This window comes from Convolutriloba macropyga, chromosome 4, assembly GCF_964194025.1.
Source record: "Convolutriloba macropyga chromosome 4, txConMacr16.3, whole genome shotgun sequence".
NCBI lineage: Eukaryota > Metazoa > Xenacoelomorpha > Acoela > Convolutidae > Convolutriloba > Convolutriloba macropyga.
This window is the reverse complement of record NC_134471.1, coordinates 54,828,927-54,848,926: the sequence shown is the minus strand read 5'-3', so window position 1 is coordinate 54,848,926 and position 20,000 is coordinate 54,828,927. Positions and strand designations below refer to the sequence as shown.

The 20,000-nt window shown below is 30.3% G+C and overlaps 2 protein-coding genes and 1 pseudogene across 2 annotated transcripts in view; all 3 read right to left on the bottom strand.

Annotated features, from left to right (window-relative positions):
* LOC142337765 (retinaldehyde dehydrogenase 3-like) overlaps positions 1-20,000 on the bottom strand; it is a 49,292-nt pseudogene that overhangs the window by 4,350 nt on the left and 24,942 nt on the right.
* The window catches only part of LOC142337770 (uncharacterized), a 346,563-nt gene that overhangs the window by 320,866 nt on the left and 5,697 nt on the right, over positions 1-20,000 (bottom strand). The gene's annotated exons all lie outside the window — the stretch shown is intronic.
* Positions 1-20,000, bottom strand: part of LOC142337764 (dynactin subunit 4-like) — a 618,078-nt gene that overhangs the window by 592,382 nt on the left and 5,696 nt on the right. The window lies entirely within an intron of this gene.

The window sequence follows — 20,000 nt, the reverse complement described above, 5'->3', positions numbered from 1 at the left end:
TGCAATGGACATCACTCTGAGGGGCGTTGCAAAATTTTATCATTACCAAAAACAACTGATAGATTGCTCAGACTTATTAGTGGAAAAAAATATTGTGTAAAATGAGTCTGCTGAAGTGATGATGATTAGTAATTAATAAAAAGTCCTTCAGATAAGTATAATACATTAGTTCTGAACAAAAAGTTGAATGAAAAAAACTCTGATTAGTACTAGCTGCGAAGAGTATCATAAAAAGTAAAAACCGTGCAATCAGTTTTCCAATTTCAAAAATTATCATGAACCATTTTACAATTAGTGTACACACGTTGAATCGTAAGGCAGATAGTTGAAATTGAATCAAAAGGTTTTAATAAATGTTAAGAAAGAGTCAAAGAATAATCCACGAATTTTGCAAGGAGCTGCAGTTGTGCCTGTATACGCCTATGTGCAATTTTTTTCGAGACAGTCATTAAGCTTTCTCTTAATTGCAAAGAATTTGCAATTACTGACAATAAGAAAGAGATTTTTCGCTGCTATAGAACTTGAAATCAAAAATCAATAAAAATCTGCTATAAAATTTAAATTTAAAAACCTCTCAATTGCAGTTTTTTGGCATTTGCAATTACTGACAATAAGAAAGAGATTTTTCGCTGCTATAAAATTTACAATCAAAAATCAATAAAAATCTGCTACAAAATTTAAATTTAAAAATCTCTCAATTGCAGTTTTTTGGCATTTGCAATTACTGACAATAAGAAAGAGATTTTTCGCTGCTATTAAATTTACAATCAAAAATCAATAAAAATCTGCTACAAAATTTAAATTTAAAAATCTCTCAACTGCAGTTTTTTTGGCATTTGCAGTTACTGACAATAAGGACGAGATTTTTCGCTGCTATAAAATTTAAAATAAAAAATTAATAAAAATCTGCTATAAAGTTTAAATTTAAAAATCTCTCAATTGCTGTTTTTTGGCATTTGCAATTACTGATAATAAGAAAGACATTTTTTGCTGGTATAAAATTTAAAAGTAAAAAAAAAATTAAAAATCAATACAAAAATTGAAAAAAAAAATGCTATTATGGCATGCGCATTATTTTAGAATTCAGTTGTTTTGTAGTGGCAGTTTGTATGCTTTTCTTATGCGTTAAAATTTCTTGGGGAAAACTCTTCCGTATCTTATTTATAGATGCTGGGCCTTAACATAATTATAACCATGTGCTAAGACTCTGTCAGGTCTCCCTACCACAATTATCAGACTTATTACTTCACTGTTACCTTCAACACAAAGAAAGTTGATAAAAATTTTCTATGAACAAATGCATTGGGAAGAGCAATATAACCCTTCCCAAAAAGCATAGAGCAACTTTTACACGCTACTTTCTTCAATTATTCTGCAATTAGACGAATAACTATATCTGCATACAGATTTTAAAGTACAAGTTGTATTTTTATGAAGGTTTTCGAAACTTGTGAAACAAAATTTTTCTCGGTAAAAGTAGAAACTTTTTTCTTTGCTGTTTTTTAATATATTTAGTTGATGCCCCCCCAAAAAAAATATGCAAAATTTCTTCAAAAGTGTCTTGCAGACAGGAAAGACAACACGAAAAACAGAGATAGAACAGGAGATATCCTGTGTTTATGCTACTGTGCTTTAGCAAAAACACAGGATATCGCGCTGCGAAATCGGGCATTCAACAGAGATCATTATGGAAACTGGACGCTGCACTCCAACAGAGGCATATATAATTCGAGCTTACACCGCACCAAAATTCGAAGAAATAGAAACATCAGTTCGAGAGGCCGAAAATGACTCAAACTCGGGTAGCTATTAGAACTCATCAGACTCATCATACTAAATATTTCATGAAATGATAGCAAAATATGGTGTAAATTTTCTGACAATGCCAATTACACAAATACATAATTGCACGACACAGCGCAGCCAACAACGAATCTAGATTCATGTAAAAGTTTTTTGTCAGTAATTTTTTTCGGAGAGAACATCGCCACAATCGTAGATGAGACGGGAAAAGTGAAAAATACAGTTGAAACTTGAGGTCTTTGCTAGATTATTATAGATAATTATCGTGCAAGATATCTTGCCACAGTTAAAATCAAACAAAGTAAAATCCCCCCAAAGCCAAAATACGTGAGTCTACCAGAGGACACAACAGAAACTCAAGAATGAGTGAGGCAGATTCGTAATCATCAATTGAAGTTCTAGAGAACCATTCGGACTGAAACTCTTTACGGGAAAAGTCCATGGAGTTTGTGCGATCAAAAACGTGTCTGTATTTTCTACTTAAGCGTTGAAAGAGAAAAGTAACTCACTGTAACAAAAATTTTTATATGAAGACAGCTAGAACTTAACGAATAAATTTTGGTCATAGCTGGAATAATCATTCATACAACCAAGGAAGTTAACAATCGATCTAATCATAATCTACTCCTGGCAAAAAAAGATGCGGCACATTTGAAAAATTCATCTTGAGAAAATTAGCCTAAAGTTTTAATTTCGACAACCGAAAATTTGAAGTTATTCCAGACATATTCAAAAGGGATTATGTTCACAACGCCTGTGAAATATGAGAGGAAAAGAAAGTGAGCTTCAAAAATTTGCAGAAATTTGCTGTAGAATTTTTCGAATTTTTCTGTAGTTTCAGCTGAGTAAGAGCAAGGTTTAGCAAGGTTTCTAAAAGTATCAATGGGCACTTTCAACATATTAATAATATAGCTTGTGGAAAAGAAACAGGCGAGTTTTCAACTCACTTCTTGTAATACTGTCGATAAGATTTGAAAGGTAAATTTTGGGCTTAAATTTTGGAATACACTTGAAGAATCTTTCGCTCGGATTTTGAGACTAATTTTGAATGCACCGTTCATCAGTAAGTACGTAAATCCCTTAAAAAATATTATTTACACATAAATTGTAACTTTTGTGTCTTACCTGGTGGTAATAAAAATTGTCAATTTAAAACTGTAAACTAGCGGGGATATTGGGGGACCTGTTTAGAAAATTCCTCTGTAAATTTTTTCATGGGGAATGTTATGGAGTGAAAAACGTTGCAAAATGGGCCAATGGGGGTGAAAACGCGGGAACACTGACCAGGTGGAAGCCCCGCTTCAATGGCCATGTCTCCAAACATCCATGAGAAGTGAGAGGTGCCTGCTCAGAGGGTTTCAACACCACTGAGTTTCCAGCGCACAAGCACTGAAATTGTAACCGAATATTTCCGAAATCTCTAAGTTATACCGTAGTTAGTTTGTTATTGTATTCATCGTTGTTAACATGTTATTATATATATATATATATATATATATATATATATATATATATATATATATATGTATACACACACATATATATATATATATATATATATATATATATATGTTAAACTTTAAGAAAATATTAACATTCATGGTTTTGACATTTAACCTGACTTAGTTTCATACACGTCATTGCAAAAGGGAAGTTCCATGGAGTGATGGCACCGACCACACCAACAGGTTCGTATTTGGTGAAACCCATTTTGCCATCCTCCATTGCTAGAGTTCTACCTTCAATCTTGTCACAGAAGCCAGCGTAGTATCTGGAAATAGAACAGTCCAATTATTTTTGTCAATTAATATACAATTATATGAAAATTTTGAGTCCGTTAGCATACGAGTGATCAAAAAGATCCAATAAAACTGTCCAATAAGTTAGCTGTCCTCGAAGTAAAGTTTTAATTATCAAGCCGCACAAGAAATCGGTGGGTACGCAGAAGCACTTAGACTTGTAAACTATGGGATTGCATTCCAGCTTTTCGAGATACGCCATAAATGATTTTTAGCAGCTTACCACATTGTTCCAATCAATTGTTATCACAAGATGTCAAAAAAATCATCCAACAAACCTTGTTAAGTGATTAAAAATGTTAAATCTTATTCCATAAACATATTTTGGTTAACTGTTTCCTTTAATTGCCTCGCAATGATGCCGTAACTGAATGAACACTAAATCGTCAACTGAATTTGTCTATCTGTGCCATAATTTATTGAAATTTTCAAGATTTTAGCACCAAAAGTGCACTGGAATTCAGTTATTTTCTAGATACCTAGCTTTTGATATCTCCGGTAAGGTTTTCAGGGAATGACTGAAGTTTTTCACAAAATTTTTGAAAAATGTAGAAAATTTAAACAAAACTTTCCAAAGTTGCATTTTTTGCGCTAATTTGCCCGGCAAACGTTGATAACCTATGGTTCAACATTAAGAAAATCAGTTTGTAAACACAGGATAATAAAAGCGCAAAGAAAAAAATGCAAATTTGAACAATTACGTCAGATCTTATCATTATGCAAACAGTGTCAATTTATTTATCTGCAAATAATTACTGGTAAAAATTTACTTACAGGATTTTAGGGAAAAGCATTAGAACGTAATACAATCTTAAGATTTAAATGTGCCTCAGCAGGCAGTGATGACCTTGAGAAAAAAACTGGAGTAATTTATTGAGAAACTATCAACCACAATTTTTATTTTGCTTCAAGAGGTTTTATTATGTTAAATTTTGGTTGACAACTAATAGGTTTTGAGATATTTGAATAAAATAAATGAGCAATGATCACTTTGGCAAGAAGTCTCCAAAATATGGTAATAGTTGGATGCTTTTTGTTACCTGAATTTCGTGCTCATTTTTTTTCTGTGGATCAACCAAAAAAATACTCAATCGGGATCGGCAATTTTTATTTTAACAAATTCGTTGTTCTTTTATAAAAAATTATTAAATGTTTTATTTAAAAAATATTGAGATTTGCACTTGCATTAGTCGCTAATTTGTATAGGCAGACCAATGGTGGCCATGTATTGTGCGCTAGGTGTACCTGATTAGCGAGTACATTTGATGTTATGCAATGCTTTACTTTAGTTATGTACGATATTATGTAAGCAACGTTCAACGTATGAAAGCGTATTATGTAATCTACGTCCGTTAGCATTGTTACTGCTTGAATGCTCTTTATGTAATCACATTCTTACTAATCTACGTGAAGGCTAGATGGTAATTTAACACTGTCTTTTTGTCTTGTTTTCTCTATTACAATATTCTTATAGAAGGTTCGCCATCTTTCATATAGGAGGCTACCCGACCCTCGGGTCTAAGGTTCTATTTGAGCAGTTAACCATACTTCCAAACATCCAAACATGGATCTAACTTTTTATTGAGGATTCATGTTTACAAACTGTCTTCTCTCAAATTTTTGTGAAGTTTTGACTCCCGAAATTTATTAAAAACATTGGCCAATTGAGAAAAATGCCCCTTCAAAATTCTTTGGGGCACGTAAAAACGTATAACTCTGATGTTGATACAGTTAACCAGAAGTTGATACAGTAAAAATGATCTTTTAATTACAGAATTGAACAATGTTAAAACCATACAGCAAGTCATTATTTTTACTTCTAGTTAGTAATTAAAATTTGTGTATTACCCACTGCCGTTTGTATTCCCAAGTAAGAAATTAAAGTAACCTATTCTATAAGAACTGTGCTACTTTTGTGTTGCAAGTACGCGCAAGGTGTTGAAAATACAGATTAATTGAGGGTTCATTTGCATATCTGGTTGATTTTTCTGAAGTTCTACTCCAATTTTTTATTGGACAGTGCAGAATTCTTAAAAGAAAAATTCAGTACCGTGAAACCCCCATTTTTACATAATAATTGTTCTCTTTTTTATGAAAAGTTTCATATCTCCAGAGACAAAAATTTTTGTGTTGAGAATTAATTCAAAATTGAAACAATTCTTCATATGATCAAGTGTATCATAGGATCAAATGACCATACAAAATTAACCATTATTACTATTTTCCAGAACGCAGAAAGTTGTAGCATACATTCTAGACATTTAAAAAATATATGAAAAGCAATGTCACGATGTTACTGAATTGCATTCTTGGAGATTCAACTAAATATAAACATTTGGTTAAACCTTTAAGCTAACGGTAAACTCTTGGTGCTAATGCAAAAACTAGATAGAGCAAAAGTAATTTTAATACACCACAGGCAAACATTACTTGGAACACTTACGTTTTTAACTTTAAAATAATAGTCTTCAAATGCGCATAATTAACAAAACCTACATATAATGTCTGCTATTTTTCAAAAATTTATCCCAAGGGTGCTGAGGCCGAAATTTAGAGAAAAATTTAGGAAAATATAGCATAAGTGTAAAATAAAATTATTTTTGCTTCAACTTAAATTTGATTGAATTATTGAACAGAAATATGAAAAACTGCTCAATCAATTTAAAATGAAAAAATAAACATGCAAAAAGAATAGAAAAAAAAACTTATGAGTCTGTTTTGGAAATCATATATTGGGAATCTTCTATTACAGACAAATACTCGAGGCACTTGACTGCTTTATAACTTCAACTGGCTCTCAAGTTACATTCATAAATGTTTTTTTTTATTATTGTTCCCCTTATACCTACAAAATGTAAGTTAAAAATTTTTGGCATGACGTCTGCAAAAAGTTTTCTTGCCTAATGAAGCTATCGCCTATTATTCTACGTCAACGCTAGCTATTAAGATGACTTGAAACAATATAAGACGAATTTTGGACTCGTGATCAGATAATATCTGGTTCAATATTCTAGTGGAAAATTCATGGCGAAATTAAAAAAATACAAAGAATCTCAAAAGAAGATGCATTACTTTTACAAAAATTCGCGAAATTGTTTTTGTTAGTTTGTAAAAAAAATTGTAAACGTTTGCATTAATTTGTAAAAATTTGTAAACGCTTAATTCTATTTTAACTTGTTTAGAAAATCATGCGTTAATTTAGAAAAAAGATTTACAAATTAAAGCAACCGGTTGTGATTTAGAAGTTAAAGCAAAATTAACCATTATTAACCAAAATTAACCATTATTACTATTTTCCAGAACGCAGAAAGTTGTAGCATACATTCTAGACATTTAAAAAATATATGAAAAGCAATGTCACGATGTTACTGATTTGCATTCTTGGAGATTCAACTAAATATAAAAATTTGGTTAAACCTTTAAGCTAACGGTAAACTCTTGGTGCTAATGCAAAAACTAGATAGAGCAAAAGTAATTTTAATACACCACAGGCAAACATTACTTGGAACACTTACGTTTTTAACTTTAAAATATTAGTCTTCAAATGCGCATAATTAACAAAACCTACATATAATGTCTGCTGTTTTTCAAAAATTTATCCCAAGGGTGCTGAGCCCGAAATTTAGAGAACAATTTAGGAAAATATAGCATGAGTGTAAAATAAAATAAATTTTGCTTCAACTTAAATTTGATTGAATTATTGAACAGAAATATGAAAAACTGCTCAATCAATTTAAAATGAAAAAATAAACATGCAAAAAGAATAGAAAAAAAAACTTATGGGTCTGTTTTGGAAATCATATATTTGAAATCTTCTATTACAGACAAATACTCGAGGCACTTGACTGCTTTATAATTTCAACTGGCTCTCAAATTACATTCATAAATGTTTTTTTTATTATTATTCCCCTTATACCTACAAAATGAAAGTTAAAAATTTTTGGCATGACGTCTGCAAAAACTTTTCTTGCCTAATGAAGCTGTCGCCTATTATTCTACGTCAACGCTAGCTATTAAGATGACTTGAAACAATATAAAACGAATTTTGGACTCGTGATCAGATAATATCTGGTTCAATATTCTAGTGGAAAATTAATGGCGAAATTAAAAAAAAACAAAGAATCTCAAAAGAAGATGCATTACATTTACAAAAATTCGCAAAACTTTTTTCGTTAGTTTGTAAAAAAAAATTGTAAACGTTTGCATTAATTTGTAAAAATTTGTAAACGCTTAATTCTATTTTAACTTGTGTAGAAAATCATGCGTTAATTTAGAAAAAAGATTTACAAATTAAAGCAACCGGTTGTGATTTAGAAGTTAAAGCAAAATTAACCATTATTAACCAAAATTAACCATTACTACTTTTTTCCAGAACGCAGAAAGTTGTAGCATACATTCTAGACATTTAAAAAATATATGAAAAGCAAGGTCACGGTGTTACTGATTTGCATTCTTGGAGATTCAACTAAATATAAACATTTGGTTAAACCTTTAAGCTAATGGTAAACTCTTGGTGCTAATGCAAAAACTAGATAGAGCAAAAGTAATTTTAATACACCACAGGCAAACATTACTTGGAACACTTACGTTTTTAACTTTAAAATAATAGTCTTCAAATGCGCATAATTAACAAAACCTACATATAATGTCTGCTATTTTTCAAAAATTTATCCCAAGGGTGCTGAGGCCGAAATTTAGAGAAAAATTTAGGAAAATATAGCATAAGTGTAAAATAAAATTATTTTTGCTTCAACTTAAATTTGATTGAATTATTGAACAGAAATATGAAAAACTGCTCAATCAATTTAAAATGAAAAAATAAACATGCAAAAAGAATAGAAAAAAAAATTATGAGTCTGTTTTGGAAATCATATATTAGAAATCTTCTATTACAGACAAATACTCGAGACACTTGACTGCTTTATAATTTCGACTGGCTCTCAAGTTACATTCATAAATGTTTTTTTTTATTATTGTTCCCCTTATACCTACAAAATGTAAGTTAAAAATTTTTGGCATGACGTCTGCAAAAAGTTTTCTTGCCTAATGAAGCTATCGCCTTTTATTCTACGTCAACGCTAGATATTATGATGACTTGAAACAATATAAAACGAAATTTGGACTCGTGATCAGATAATATCTGGTTCAATATTCTAGTGGAAAATTAATGGCGAAATTAAAAAAATACAAAGAATCTCAAAAGAAGATGCATTACTTTTACAAAATTCGCCAAACTTTTTTCGTTAGTTTGTAAAAAAATTGTAAACGTTTACATTAATTTGTAAAAATTTGTAAACGCTTAATTCTATTTTAACTTGTGTAGAAAATCATGCGTTAATTTAGAAAAAAGATTTACAAATTAAAGCAACCGGTTGTGATTTAGAAGTTAAAGCAAAATTAACCATTATTAACCAAAATTAACCATTACTACTATTTTCCAGAACGCAGAAAGTTGTAGCATACATTCTAGACATTTAAAAAATATATGAAAAGCAAGGTCACGGTGTTACTGATTTGCATTCTTGGAGATTCAACTAAATATAAACATTTGGTTAAACCTTTAAGCTAATGGTAAACTCTTGGTGCTAATGCAAAAACTAGATAGCGCAAAAGTAATTTTAATACACCACAGGCGAACATTACTTGGAACACTTACGTTTTTAACTTTAAAATAATAGTCTTCAGATGCGCATAATTAACAAAACCTACATATAATGTCTGCTATTTTTCAAAAATTTATCCCAAGGGTGCTGAGCCCGAAATTTAGAGAAAAATTTAGGAAAATATAGCATAAGTGTAAAATAAAATTATTTTTGCTTCAACTTAAATTTGATTGAATTATTGAACAGAAATATGAAAAACTGCTCAATCAATTTAAAATGAAAAAATAAACATGCAAAAAGAATAGAAAAAAACTTATGAGTCTGTTTTGGAAATCATATATTGGAAATATTCTATTACAGACAAATACTTGAGGCACTTGACTGCTTTATAATTTCAACTGGCTATCAACCACAATTTTTATTTTGCTTCAAGAGGTTTTATTATATTAAATTTTGGTTGACAACTAATAGGTTTTGAGATATTTGAATAAAATAAATGAGCAATGATCACTTTGGCAAGAAGTCTCCAAAATATGGTAATAGTTGGATGCTTTTTGTTACCTGAATTTCGTGCTGATTTTTTTCTGTGGATCAACCAAAAAAATACTCAATCGGGATCGGCAATTTTTATTTTAACAAATTCGTTGTTCTTTTATAAAAAATTATGAAATGTTTTATTAAAAAAATATTGAGATTTGCACTTGCATTAGTCGCTAATTTGTATAGGCAGACCAATGGTGGCCATGTATTGTGTGCGCTAGGTGTACCTGATTACCGAGTACACTTGATGTTATGCAATGCTTTACTTTAGTTATGTACGATATTATGTAAGCAACGTTCAACGTATGAAAACGTATTATGCAATCTACGTCCGTTAGGCTTGTTACTGCTTGAATGCTCTTTATGTAATCACATTCTTACTAATCTACGTGAAGGCTAGATGGTAATTTAACACTGTCTTTTTGTCTTGTTTTCTCTATTACAATATTCTTATAGAAGGTTTGCCATCTTTCATATAGGAGGCTACCCGACCCTCGGGTCTAAGGTTCTATTTGAGCAGTTAACCATACTTCCAAACATCCAAACATGGATCTAACTTTTTAATGAGGATTCATGTTTACAAAAACTGTCTTCTCTCAAATTTTTGTGAAGTTTTGACTCCCGAAATTTATTAAAAACATTGGCCAATTGAGAAAAATGCCCCTTCAAAATTCTTTGGGGCACGTAAAAACGTATAACTCTGATGTTGATACAGTTAACCAGAAGTTGATACAGTAAAAATGATCTTTTAATTACAGAATTGAACAATGTTAAAACCATACAGCAAGTCATTATTTTTACTTCTAGTTAGTAATTAAAATTTGTGTATTACCCACTGCCGTTTGTATTCCCAAGTAAGAAATTAAAGTAACCTATTCTATAAGAACTGTGCTACTTTTGTGTTGCAAGTACGCGCAAGGTGTTGAAAATACAGATTAATTGAGGGTTCATTTGCATATCTGGTTGATTTTTCTGAAGTTCTACTCCAATTTTTTATTGGACAGTGCAGAATTCTTAAAAGAAAAATTCAGTACCGTGAAACCCCCATTTTTACATAATAATTGTTCTCTTTTTTATGAAAAGTTTCATATCTCCAGAGACAAAAATTTTTGTGTTGAGAATTAATTCAAAATTGAAACAATTCTTCATATGATCAAGTGTATCATAGGATCAAATGACCATACAAAATTAACCATTATTACTATTTTCCAGAACGCAGAAAGTTGTAGCATACATTCTAGACATTTAAAAAATATATGAAAAGCAATGTCACGATGTTACTGAATTGCATTCTTGGAGATTCAACTAAATATAAACATTTGGTTAAACCTTTAAGCTAACGGTAAACTCTTGGTGCTAATGCAAAAACTAGATAGAGCAAAAGTAATTTTAATACACCACAGGCAAACATTACTTGGAACACTTACGTTTTTAACTTTAAAATAATAGTCTTCAAATGCGCATAATTAACAAAACCTACATATAATGTCTGCTATTTTTCAAAAATTTATCCCAAGGGTGCTGAGGCCGAAATTTAGAGAAAAATTTAGGAAAATATAGCATAAGTGTAAAATAAAATTATTTTTGCTTCAACTTAAATTTGATTGAATTATTGAACAGAAATATGAAAAACTGCTCAATCAATTTAAAATGAAAAAATAAACATGCAAAAAGAATAGAAAAAAAACTTATGAGTCTGTTTTGGAAATCATATATTGGGAATCTTCTATTACAGACAAATACTCGAGGCACTTGACTGCTTTATAACTTCAACTGGCTCTCAAGTTACATTCATAAATGTTTTTTTTTATTATTGTTCCCCTTATACCTACAAAATGTAAGTTAAAAATTTTTGGCATGACGTCTGCAAAAAGTTTTCTTGCCTAATGAAGCTATCGCCTATTATTCTACGTCAACGCTAGCTATTAAGATGACTTGAAACAATATAAGACGAATTTTGGACTCGTGATCAGATAATATCTGGTTCAATATTCTAGTGGAAAATTCATGGCGAAATTAAAAAAATACAAAGAATCTCAAAAGAAGATGCATTACTTTTACAAAAATTCGCGAAATTGTTTTTGTTAGTTTGTAAAAAAAATTGTAAACGTTTGCATTAATTTGTAAAAATTTGTAAACGCTTAATTCTATTTTAACTTGTTTAGAAAATCATGCGTTAATTTAGAAAAAAGATTTACAAATTAAAGCAACCGGTTGTGATTTAGAAGTTAAAGCAAAATTAACCATTATTAACCAAAATTAACCATTATTACTATTTTCCAGAACGCAGAAAGTTGTAGCATACATTCTAGACATTTAAAAAATATATGAAAAGCAATGTCACGATGTTACTGATTTGCATTCTTGGAGATTCAACTAAATATAAAAATTTGGTTAAACCTTTAAGCTAACGGTAAACTCTTGGTGCTAATGCAAAAACTAGATAGAGCAAAAGTAATTTTAATACACCACAGGCAAACATTACTTGGAACACTTACGTTTTTAACTTTAAAATATTAGTCTTCAAATGCGCATAATTAACAAAACCTACATATAATGTCTGCTGTTTTTCAAAAATTTATCCCAAGGGTGCTGAGCCCGAAATTTAGAGAACAATTTAGGAAAATATAGCATGAGTGTAAAATAAAATAAATTTTGCTTCAACTTAAATTTGATTGAATTATTGAACAGAAATATGAAAAACTGCTCAATCAATTTAAAATGAAAAAATAAACATGCAAAAAGAATAGAAAAAAAAACTTATGAGTCTGTTTTGGAAATCATATATTTGAAATCTTCTATTACAGACAAATACTCGAGGCACTTGACTGCTTTTTAATTTCAACTGGCTCTCAAATTACATTCATAAATGTTTTTTTTATTATTATTCCCCTTATACCTACAAAATGAAAGTTAAAAATTTTTGGCATGACGTCTGCAAAAACTTTTCTTGCCTAATGAAGCTGTCGCCTATTATTCTACGTCAACGCTAGCTATTAAGATGACTTGAAACAATATAAAACGAATTTTGGACTCGTGATCAGATAATATCTGGTTCAATATTCTAGTGGAAAATTAATGGCGAAATTAAAAAAAAACAAAGAATCTCAAAAGAAGATGCATTACATTTACAAAAATTCGCAAAACTTTTTTCGTTAGTTTGTAAAAAAAAATTGTAAACGTTTGCATTAATTTGTAAAAATTTGTAAACGCTTAATTCTATTTTAACTTGTGTAGAAAATCATGCGTTAATTTAGAAAAAAGATTTACAAATTAAAGCAACCGGTTGTGATTTAGAAGTTAAAGCAAAATTAACCATTATTAACCAAAATTAACCATTACTACTTTTTTCCAGAACGCAGAAAGTTGTAGCATACATTCTAGACATTTAAAAAATATATGAAAAGCAAGGTCACGGTGTTACTGATTTGCATTCTTGGAGATTCAACTAAATATAAACATTTGGTTAAACCTTTAAGCTAATGGTAAACTCTTGGTGCTAATGCAAAAACTAGATAGCGCAAAAGTAATTTTAATACACCACAGGCGAACATTACTTGGAACACTTACGTTTTTAACTTTAAAATAATAGTCTTCAAATGCGCATAATTAACAAAACCTACATATAATGTCTGCTATTTTTCAAAAATTTATCCCAAGGGTGCTGAGCCCGAAATTTAGAGAAAAATTTAGGAAAATATAGCATAAGTGTGAAATAAAATAATTTTTGCTTCAACTTAAATTTGATTGAATTATTGAACAGAAATATGAAAAACTGCTCAATCAATTTAAAATGAAAAAATAAACATGCAAAAAGAATAGAAAAAAAAATTATGAGTCTGTTTTGGAAATCATATATTAGAAATCTTCTATTACAGACAAATACTCGAGACACTTGACTGCTTTATAATTTCGACTGGCTCTCAAGTTACATTCATAAATGTTTTTTTTATTATTGTTCCCCTTATACCTACAAAATGTAAGTTAAAAATTTTTGGCATGACGTCTGCAAAAAGTTTTCTTGCCTAATGAAGCTATCGCCTTTTATTCTACGTCAACGCTAGATATTATGATGACTTGAAACAATATAAAACGAAATTTGGACTCGTGATCAGATAATATCTGGTTCAATATTCTAGTGGAAAATTAATGGCGAAATTAAAAAAATACAAAGAATCTCAAAAGAAGATGCATTACTTTTACAAAATTCGCCAAACTTTTTTCGTTAGTTTGTAAAAAAATTGTAAACGTTTACATTAATTTGTAAAAATTTGTAAACGCTTAATTCTATTTTAACTTGTGTAGAAAATCATGCGTTAATTTAGAAAAAAGATTTACAAATTAAAGCAACCGGTTGTGATTTAGAAGTTAAAGCAAAATTAACCATTATTAACCAAAATTAACCATTACTACTATTTTCCAGAACGCAGAAAGTTGTAGCATACATTCTAGACATTTAAAAAATATATGAAAAGCAAGGTCACGGTGTTACTGATTTGCATTCTTGGAGATTCAACTAAATATAAACATTTGGTTAAACCTTTAAGCTAATGGTAAACTCTTGGTGCTAATGCAAAAACTAGATAGCGCAAAAGTAATTTTAATACACCACAGGCGAACATTACTTGGAACACTTACGTTTTTAACTTTAAAATAATAGTCTTCAGATGCGCATAATTAACAAAACCTACATATAATGTCTGCTATTTTTCAAAAATTTATCCCAAGGGTGCTGAGCCCGAAATTTAGAGAAAAATTTAGGAAAATATAGCATAAGTGTAAAATAAAATTATTTTTGCTTCAACTTAAATTTGATTGAATTATTGAACAGAAATATGAAAAACTGCTCAATCAATTTAAAATGAAAAAATAAACATGCAAAAATAATAGAAAAAAACTTATGAGTCTGTTTTGGAAATCATATATTGGAAATATTCTATTACAGACAAATACTTGAGGCACTTGACTGCTTTATAATTTCAACTGGCTCTCAAGTTACATTCATAAATGTTTTTTTTTATTATTGTTCCCCTTATACCTACAAAATGTAAGTTAAAAATTTTTGGCATGACGTCTGCAAAAAGTTTTCTTGCCTAATGAAGCTATCGCCTATTATTCTACGTCAACGCTAGCTGTTAAGATGACTTGAAACACAATAAAACGAATTTTGGACTCGTGATCAGGTAATATCTGGTTCAATATTCTAGTGGAAAATTAATGGCGAAATTAAAAAAATACAAAGAATCTCAAAAGAAGATGCATTATTTTTACAAAAATTCGCAAAACTTTTTTCGTTAGTTTGTAAAAAAAAAATTGTAAACGTTTGCATTAATTTGTAAAAATTTGTAAACGCTTAGTTCTATTTTAACTTGTTTAGAAAATCATGCGTTAATTTAGAAAAAAGATTTACAAATTAAAGCAACCGGTTGTGATTTAGAAGTTAAAGCAAAATTAACCATTATTAACCAAAATTAACCATTATTACTATTTTCCAGAACGCAGAAAGTTGTAGCATACATTCTAGACATTTAAAAAATATATGAAAAGCAATGTCACGATGTTACTGATTTGCATTCTTGGAGATTCAACTAAATATAAACATTTGGTTAAACCATTAAGCTAACGGTAAACTCTTGGTACTAATGCAAAAACTAGATAGAGCAAAAGTAATTTTAATACGCCACAGGCGAACATTTCTTGGAACACGTACGTTTTTAACTTTAAAATAATAGTCTTTAAATGCGCATAATTAACAAAACCTACATATAATGTCTGCTATTTTTCAAAAATTTATCCCAAGGGTGCTGAGCCCAAAGTTAAAAAAAAATTAGGAAAATATAGCATAAGTGTGAAATAAAATAATTTTTGCTTCTAATTAATTTTGATTGAATTATTGAACAGAAATATGAAAAACTGCTCAATCAATTTAAAATGAAAAAATAAACATGCAAAAAGATTAGAAAAAAAACTTATGAGTCTGTTTTGGAAATCATACCTTGGAAATCTTCCATTACAGAAAAATACTCGAGGCATTTGACTGCTTTATAACTTCAACTGGCTCTCACGTTACATTCATAAATGTTTTTTTTTAATTATTGTTCCCCTTATACCTACAAAATGTAAGTTAAAAATTTTTTGCATGACGTCTGCAAAAAGTTTTCTTGCCTAATGAAGCTATCGCCTATTATTCTACGTCAACGCTAGCTATTAAGATGACTTGAAACAATATTAAACGAATTTTGGACTCGTGATCAGATAATATCTGGTTCAATATTCTAGTGGAAAATTAATGGCGAAATTAAAAAAATACTTAGAAAATCATGCGTTAATTTAGAAAAATGATTTACAAATTAAAGCAGCCGGTTGTGATTTAGAAGTTAAAGCATCCGAACACTACTTAAAACTTGTAAGTTTTTAACTTTATAACAATTGTCTCCTAGTGCACATAATTTAAAAACCTACGTGTGATGTCAGCTTTTTTTTGCTCAAATCTTAATTTAGATAAAACCCAATGTTGCTCAAACCCTAATTTAGATAAAAAATAGCAATAGATAACGTAAGCGAAGAATGTCGTTTTAATTGCTTCAATTATAATAAATTGAAATATTGATCAGTATTGTGATTGATTTATTGAACAAAAATTGCTTAATTATTTTAGACTGAATAGACAAACGTATACAAAAAAATGAAGAAAAAGTAGTTTTTGAAATTCGTTTTCTAGTGCAACCAATTGTTTGAAGCACTGGACTATTTATATTCAACTGGGTTTGCAGGTTATTTTCTTAAGTGTTTATTATCTTTGGTTCACTTATTTCTACAAAACCTAGTGTAATGTTTTTGTCGATAAAAAATTTCTTGTCCCGTCAACCTTTCCCCGAATATTCTAAGCCATCGCTACCTATGAAGCTCATATGAAACAGTTTCAAACCAATATCTGAACTCGTGACCAGATGATAGCCCGTTTAAAAGGACCTAGTCGGAATGTAATGGAAATTTATAATTTTTTTAAACAAATGGAATGATTTGGAAAATAGATGCACTATGTTTGCAAACTTTTACAAAAAATTGAGAAACTTTCGCATCAGTTTGTAAAAATTGTAAACAATTGCCTTAATTTAAAACCAGTTTGCAAATATTTCCGTTAAATTACAACTTGTTTATGCATTAATTGTTAAACAAGATTTAAAATTAACGCAAACGGTTGTAATTTAAAAAAAGTTAAAAAGCGCTAAAAATAAAAGTCGTTGCCCAGTGTTTAATGCTTCATTGCACTCACTTTCCGGTTAGATATAAGGCTAAGATTAGATTGAGAAAAAGTAGTTCTTGAAGACAGAAGGCGAACACTACTTGAAACACTTAAGTTTGTAACTTTATAACAACTGTCTCCTAATGCTCATAATTTAAAAACCTACATGCAACGTGTGCTATTTTCTCTCAAGGGTGCTCAGCCCCAAAACTAAAGGAAAATTTAGGAAACGATTGTATCAATGTAAATCAACGTATTCCTTGCCTTAACATAAATTTGATTGAAATCATGAACAGTAAAATGAGAAATTGCTCAATTACTTCAAATTGAATAGATAAACTTTAATATCAATATTAATAGGAACTTAACTAGTTTATATAGTCAATTAGATTCCAAATTCTCCTCCTAAGATTTATAAAAATTTGGTCCCCTCATTGCTGCAACCTCTAAGTTAAAGTTTTCCTGCCTAATGAAGCTTTCGTCTGAAATTCTAAGCAATCGCTACCTATCAAGCTTTCGGGAAACAGTTTAAAACAAAGTTCTCAACTCTTGTTAAGATGATAGCTGGTTGAACGTCACGACGATAATATTTTGATTTATTTAAAATCCCTTATGAGAAGTTTCGAACGCTCGCTTTTCAAGCGGGTATCTTGTGTAATTTGGAATGGACCTCACACCTGTGATCACAAATTCAACCCTTTCCTAGTTCTGGAATTTATAATTGCAAAAATTTGCCATGCAAACCTGAACATATTTATGCAGCCAAAAATGTCATATAGTGCCATCATAAAAGGCTTCCCGTTATCAGTGACCTCTACGGAGGCGATGAAAGCGGAGTCTCGCTCTATGATATCTGCCAATTTTCCGAGAATTTTCCCTCTGTTCGCTGGGCTCATTTTTCGCCAGGGTGAGTTTCTCTTCATAGCCGCTCTCGCAGCTTCGACTGCTTTGTCAACATCTTCTTTGTTTCCTTCCTGAACCTGTAAGTGAAACAAGGTACACACTATTTACCGTAAAAAATGGATTACTATTAGATTTACAGTAGGCTTGAGATTTTTCACGTCAAAACAATTTTCTTGATCTCTCAAGTAACTTAGAAACTACGTAATTTTTTTTGGAATACGGGATAAAGATAAGTTTTAAAAAAGTTTCCTTTGCTTTAATCAAAGATATGTAAGAACTGAACATTCATCTATGGTCAAATTTGAATAAATTTGATTAATTAGAGATGAACGTAAAGAGTACTTTTCACTGCATGAGTTTGTAAAATCAACAGCAGTTTATGAGGCAGTGAAAAAATAGCCAGGCGAATTTAAGATCTATCAGTTCGTGTCTTTGTTGTTTGAGCAAACGTGGGGTAAACGTTGAAGCAAACGAAATAAGGCAGAAGCCATCGTCTAAAATTTTGCTTCTGGATCATGTGAATCTTGTGAGGATCTTGTACGGCGATCTCCATTTGAGACTTGAGGTTATCTTGTATTATTAATCACCACAGGAGTACTACAAATTTGAATTTTAGCTACACACTTTTTAGATAATAACACGACATTTTTTCCAACAAGACACAGTCGTTTATATCGTATCCCAAATCGCCAATTGTGAAAAGAAATCCATAGCAAATTGTTAAATAGTGCAGTATTCGCAGAGTTTTTCCAGAAGAGCGGCGTCGATTAGACAGATCAAGCATTAGAGGATAGAGCATGACTGTCTTTCAAAACAAAAACGCTGCGAGTATCTGAGTTTATTTTTTTAGGAACTGTTTCACAAATATAAGAAGTAATATTAAATATTAGTTTTTTGCGGTCATTATATGAAATGATTAAACAAACAAGATGACTCGGTGATGACCGTTCGCCGATAATGTTCGGACCCCGCTCATCCACAATTTTGAGTTAATTTTCTTTCAATTAAGGAAGAGATAAAAAATTTCTAAAAACTTACATTTCAAAACAAAAGTGGTGAAAGAATAAAAAATCGCTTAAACACAAACCATTAAACGAAGCGAATAATGCCGTGCTAAAGGGCCAATGAAATATACCATTAACGAGACATGGCAAATAACAAAACCAAAAAACAAAAAAACATTTGGACCTGTCCGTAATGAGACCAGGTAGAAAACAAAGAAAAAGAGAAAAAATGGCAAAGTTAAAAAGCATATTTTAAATTGAAATAAAGATTTCAAATAAAGAAATGAAAACCATTAGCCATCTGCCATCTGAAAAAAATCAATAAATAATCTCAAATAAGACTCCATACGAAGCCATTGAGACCTGTGACTATCCAGATTAAAGCACACAACATAAAAAAATCCACAAATATAGGCAAAATGAAACCAATTTAGAAAAAATTTTGCTAAAAAAGGGCGTCAAAGTCGTTTAAACAACAATTTAAACAATGAGAAGATTAGATAGGTTTAATTGCGCCCCCTTTCAACTCCACTTTTGCGATATATGATCTGTCATCAGTATATTGAAGAGAAAAAAAAATAAATATACCTCAAAAATGGACTAAAAAGAGAACTCAAAGGCAAAAATCGCTTTATTGAACATAAACAAAAAAAAGACAAACAAAATAAGTTTTCAACTAAAAACACAGAATAGATTAACTTGCACCTACACAGAACGACACTGGAACCTGTCATCCTTGAGATTATGTCATATAGTTAAAAAATAACGAATAACTCACATTTACGAAAACAAATTAACGCAAACAATGTTGGAGCCATAAAAACTATGAGATTTGGACGGAATATACAATGTATGTTCATTGGGCCTCAATTGCCCGTAAATGAGACCTGTCGGTATGTGAGCAATAATTTCTGTTATGATAAATTTCCGAAAAATTAACACAAAAGGAGTGAAAAAGGCAAACAATTTATCTTTAAAAACAACATAAGACTAAAACCAGCCATGAATTTGCTTCCCCCTTTTTTGATGAAACTTTGATGAAACTTGTTTGCTGTAAATATAATTTACTATGAAATGGTACATAAATGAAAAATAAGCAATG